This window comes from Brachypodium distachyon, chromosome 1 (assembly GCF_000005505.3).
Source record: "Brachypodium distachyon strain Bd21 chromosome 1, Brachypodium_distachyon_v3.0, whole genome shotgun sequence".
Taxonomy (NCBI): domain Eukaryota; kingdom Viridiplantae; phylum Streptophyta; class Magnoliopsida; order Poales; family Poaceae; genus Brachypodium; species Brachypodium distachyon.
In genome coordinates this window covers 54,860,220-54,865,931 of record NC_016131.3, presented here as the reverse complement: position 1 = coordinate 54,865,931, position 5,712 = coordinate 54,860,220, and positions in this window count along the sequence as shown.

The window sequence follows — 5,712 nt, the reverse complement described above, 5'->3', positions numbered from 1 at the left end:
GAACTGGAAACTCATCCCACCCCTTGACCGTTGGCGGGGGTCCTCCTTTTATACCGAAGGGGATACCACAGGTGCCACGGTGCATGGGTGACAAATGGCGAGCATGGAGCTAGGGTAGCTCCTCCTCGGTGCGCTGGCTTGCATGCAGGTTGAGTAACCTTGCAACTAGGGGCCTAGGCGCCTAAAAATTAGACCCGACCAGTCACTGTAGGCTGACTGGACGGGGAATCCCCTTTCTGTCGGTGCATTAAATGCTCGCATGTGCTTCACTCTTCGTCCTGACGAACCCTGCCCACAGGGGGTCCGCCGAGCGGCCACGTGGCGCCGCTGTCCCCTGCTCGGTCCCGCTCCTGTAACGGGCACCTACGCCCGGGAACACCCTTCCCGGCAAGTAACCTTCCCGGGAAGCGCCCAGGCGGGATTTCTCTTACTGCCCTACAAGGCAACCTCCGCTGCCCGGCTAGCCCTGCCGGGCTGGTGACTTGCCGGGCAGCTTGTGTGGAGCTGCCCGGGGTGCGATCCTTCCGGGGAGCAAGCGAGGTGGCCCACGCGTCATGCAGCGGTGGTACCGTGGGTGCCACTGGTGCGACAGTAGCCCCCGAGCATGGGCTGGCAACACCTGTTCCCGGGTAGACCCTTCCCTGGTCGATTGCCGGGCTACGCCCTTAACCGACGCGTGGGTCCCGAGCCACTTTGGGGCCCCGTTTATGCACTGCTTCAAGGACTCTGCCGTTACGGGCGGAGTAGTGGGCGCGAGATTTCCGCCCTAACCTCCCCATTAAACACGGGTGGTTAAGGCCACGCCCTGCGTTATCCCCCTTTTGGAGCGTAGTTATCCCAGCGCACCCGTAGGGTGCGTATGTGACCGTTGCTTAGCCCCGGGGCGTTATAAGACCCCGCAGCTATGTTGGGGAGCAAACACTTAGCCCCCCAGCTTTTCCCCCACATCTCCAATCTTCCTCGCACTCCTGCCTCCCGCCTGCTTCCGCCCGCATTTCTCATGGCGTGCCCTGCTCCCAAGAAAGGGAAAGGCTCCAAGAGGCCCGCAGCTGGCAGGAGCGAGACGGCTCCCTAGAAGCCCGCCTCGGAGAAGGACCAGAAGAGGAGGGAGCTGAGGGCCACGTGCGCCTTCTTCCGGCCCGGCTACAACGGCGAGGCGCTGGACAAAGTCTGGCATGCCGTCGCCTCGCGGTTCAACGACTCCCGGGTGTTCGCGCACTTCATCCTTGCCGGGTTGGTGCCTCCGTACTCTCTGTTCCTCCATGCGCTCATGGAGGCATACCAGCTCCGGGTGGCGCAGCTCCACCCCACCTCCCTCTTTCTCCTCGCTGTCTTCCAATTCCTTTGCGAGGGATTCGTCGGGGTGATGCCGTCGGTGGCATTATTCCAGCACAACTTCTACCCGCGCGTTGAGCAGGCGGGGGCGATGTCTTCGGGGGTGGTCTTCCGCGCCCGCGACCGGATTAAATCAGAGTTCATCGTCCGGTCGGAGAAGAAAATTGAGAAGGAGTGGCGCGCGGACTGGTGCTGGGTCCGCGTTGAGGAGCCGGAGGAGTTCATTTTCACGCCCACCGAGCTGCCGATGCCCAACGACACCTGGCGGAACCGCTACAGCCGCGACACCGAACTCCTCCCCATCATCAAGCGGATCAAGGCCGTGCGGCTAGCGGGGCTCACCGACCTCGACGTGGCACGCACCTACATCGGTCGACGTATAGCGCCGCTGCAGCTGCGCTCCCGTCCCGCGTGGATGTACATGGGGTCCGGGGACACTACCTGCCTCCAACACGGGGACGTGGCACTGGAGGCCATCCAGGCGGGGGTGAAGGGGATCACCGGCGAGGATGCCCCCGTGACGGAGCTGCCGCCAGGGGCTCCCTCCCTCCACGCCGGCGTCTCGGGGCTGCACAAGATCATCAGCTCCTACCCGCCCTGCGACAAGTGGGGGCTGATGTCCGACTCCCCCGCCCGGGCCCCGCGTCCCCCCTCCACCCGCAACCCGTGGGAAGCGGGCGCTCGTGGAGTGTGGGGGAGAATCAGAGCTCAGCTGGCCCTACCTAGAGTCCTCCGGCGACAAGGTGGCCCAGGTTGCTGGGGTCCGAGCGGTCCTACTCCCGGCGGTGGAGGAGGAGGAGGACGACGAAGACGACGTGCCCCTGATCGTGTGAAGATCAAGGGCGCCCACGACGGCAGCCACCTCCACGGCGGCCGCCGGCGCCGCGGCGACTTCCACGACGACTGGGGTTGCGGCAACCCCTCGGGCGCCCACGGCCCCGCCTAAGCGGGGGCTCTTCCGGGGCTTCGAGTTCAAGCTCAACCCCCCGAAGGACGACGCCCCGTCGGGAGCCGGCAAGAGGGGGAGAGTCGATTCGCCGCCCGCCGCGCCGAGCAAGAGGACGCGCATCCGAGGCAGCACCAGCACCGACTCGGCCGGCGCGGGGGCTGGCTGCGCCGCCACTGTGCCCGTCGCCGACCCAACCCCAGTGGAGGCGGAGCCGGCAACAGGTACTGACCCCTCTCTTGCCCCCATTGCACATGTTAATCCCGCCTGCTGACCTGCAACCGTGCCGCCTTCTTGACTCGTAGGCGAAGTCCTGCCCGCAGCAGGCGGCCCGGCAATAGCGGCCGGGACGGAAGAGGAGGAAGCTCCTCTCACAAGCTCGGCGGCCCCGCAAGGTACCCATTCAAAGCTTCCTTGCGTTCATCGCCGGGCAACTCATCTTATTTTTAGATTCTAATTTCATTCTTTGTCGCAGTCCCGACCGTGCTCACAACGGGAGCGGGCAACGTGGTGGTCGACCTCGGCTCTGACACCGAGGACGCGGATTCGAGGGAGGAGCCAGAAGAGGCTCCTGCGCCCAGCTCCTCCGCGGCGGACACAACGTGGCGCCCACCGTCGCTACCGAGGCGGAGCTCGGCGGCGCATCCTGGGCCGCGCAAGCCAGGGACGCGGATCCCGCGGTCACCTAGCAGGAGGCGCCTCCTGCCGGGGGAACGGCAACTCCTCCACCCCCGCAACCCATGGGCGTGGGCGTGGAGGAGGCTGCGGTAGGGGAGCAGCAGGAGGCTCCGCCGCAAGTGGATGACGCCCCTCCCGGCCAAACAGTGGTGGTGGGGGCCTCGTCGTCGTCTGCTGCTGTCTTCGGCCCGGACTTCGGCATCCTCGCCGGGCCGACTTGGGACCCAATCACTTGGGACCCAAGCATCTACGACCAGGGGCACCAGTTCCTTGACGCGATCAAGGAGCAGCAGTTGGCGTTCGTCACCTCCTTCAACCAGGTGAGGGAGCGCCATGAGCTCGCGAAGGGCTAGCTTGACGAGGTGCGGCAGGCTGTTGAGAGGGAGCGGCAGGAGCTCTCCCGGCCGCGGGAGGAGGCACGCCTGGCCCGGCAAGCCAGGGACGAAGCCGCAGTGCCGGTCGTCCCCGAGGTGGAGCTCCACCGGCAACTGGAGGCCCAGCGTGCCGAGCACTGGCAAGCTTTGGACTCGCTGGTCGCAGCGCCCACGAAGGCCGGGAAGGAGTACGAGGAGGTGCTCGCTACGGCCTAGGCTCGCCTCAACGAGAAGAGCGAGCTGGTCTGCAACTACCTCTCCCAACTCCAGGGGCTGCGCACCAAGTTGGAGGAGCAGGCTAAGGCTGCGGAGGACGCGGCAGCGGCATCGGTATGGCAGGAGAAGGAGCTCAACTCTGCCAAGGAGAAGAGCGCCCAGCTCAAGTCCGAGTTGGCCGTCGCCCGGGAGGAGCTCGTCAAAGCGAGCGAGGACAACGTGGCCAAGGCCAAGGAGATCGCGCGGCAGGCGGACCTTCTCCGCAAGTCTAAGCACGCTGTGGCGCTGGCGCGCAGCAACCATGCCATGCTGGTGGAGCAGCACCGGAGGGAGACCCTGAAGCTGCTCGAGATCGCCTAGGTGGTGCACGACCTGCTACCGCGATTCGAGCTGCAAGTCGCGTAGGTGGATGGCACGGACGTCAGCACGCTGATCCCGTTCTTCTCCGACATGGTGGGGAAGCTCGGGGCGCTCGACGTGTGGATCTCCAAGTTCTGCGACGAGGAGATCGCCACGTGCGGCAGGGATATCGCCGGGACGATCCTTCCCTGGGTGCACCTCTGCCACCCGGACTTCCCCTTCGAGACGCTGCTGGACGCCTGGTTTGACAGCGAGGACGGCCCCACCCACTGCCAGGCGGTGAGCAGGTTCGTCGACGAGGTGGTGGACCGGATGCAGAGGAAGCTGGAGCCGGACCCAGCGGAAGATGCCGGCAACTAGTCGCTGCAGTCCCCTGCCGGTCCTCGTTTTATCTTGTTTTTATCTTTGATTCCTGCAAGTGTCACGCTTGGCGCCGTTCAAACAATTAGTGTTTTATGTAATCGTTCACTGCTTTTATAAATTTCGTTCTTTGGTTCTACTTGGCGTTTATTTGCTGTTCCCGGGATTAACTTGTGGGGCGGATCTAGTAGCCTCCGTGTGCTATGCATTGTGTTGCCAGGGACTCGTGCGCGGCACACTTAACCGGACCAGGGACCCGGGACGGACCCGCTGTGGCGACCTGGGGCCAAGTAGCGCCGGTGAGCCACTCCGCTTGCGGGATAGCTACCCCCAAGCATGCGCTCACGGGACGGACCCCCGAGCGGCACGAGGGGCGCACTCCCCCCGCAAGCGTCCTTCTAACACCCCAGCCACACGGAGGGCTCGAGCCACACCAGCGAGCCAATGTTAAGCGTCAAAAAGTTCAGCGTCGAAGATCATGCACTTAGCTGTTCGTTCTTGCGCTCAGAATGCCTGCCGGAGGGGTGCGGCAAGGACGCTATGGCAGTGCACCCATCGGCGCTAGGCACTGATGGCATGCACCACCAGAGCGCCGCCGCAGCAGCCCTCGCCTTGGACCCGCCTGCTTGAGGGATGCGGCAGGAACGCTGTGGCGGGGCCGCCGCCGACGCCAAGCACCGGTGGCGGCGCCACCACAGGGTCTCCGCGGCAACACTCTCCTGGAGACGCCCTCTGGAGGGATGCGGCAGGGACGCCGTGGCAGTGCACCCATCAGCGATGTGCACTGACGGAATGCACCACCACGGCGTTTCCGCGGCAACCCTCACCTCGAAACTGCCTGGTGGAGGGATGTGACAAGGACGCGATGGCAGTGCACCCGTCGGCACTGAGCGCTGATGGCATGCACCACCATCGCGTCTCTGCGGCCTCCCTTGCCTTTGCAACCACCTTCTTGGCTTCGCTCTGAGCTGCTCCATGGCCACCGCGCCCTTTTATAGGCGCGGTGAAGAATCTTGCCACCACGCGCGCCGAGTCACCACGGCACACGTGGTGCCACACTCCTTGAAGTGCAGTAAGGGCCCCGCCACCGCGCGTGCCAAGTCGCCGCAACACACGTGGCGGCTCCCTCCCGCTGCAGGAACCTCGGAGTGCCGTAAGAACCTCGAAGTGCGGTTGCTACGCACAACCGGACACCGCTAAATGACACAGCCCGTGAGCGGCCCATGAGCATTACAGTGCGCACAACTCCGTCCTTGCCCTGCATGTCAGATTCTTGCCGCGCCCAAAATGCTGCAATTTTTTTTCGAAATACACGAAAAAAGATGCAACATGGGTAAGGCACAGGTAACCCTCCTGCCTCCTAGCCCCCGGGCACAGAAGGGTCGATACCAAACTTGGGTGTGAGCACCTTTCTGTTCCATCACGTAGTTCCTGCGTGATGCG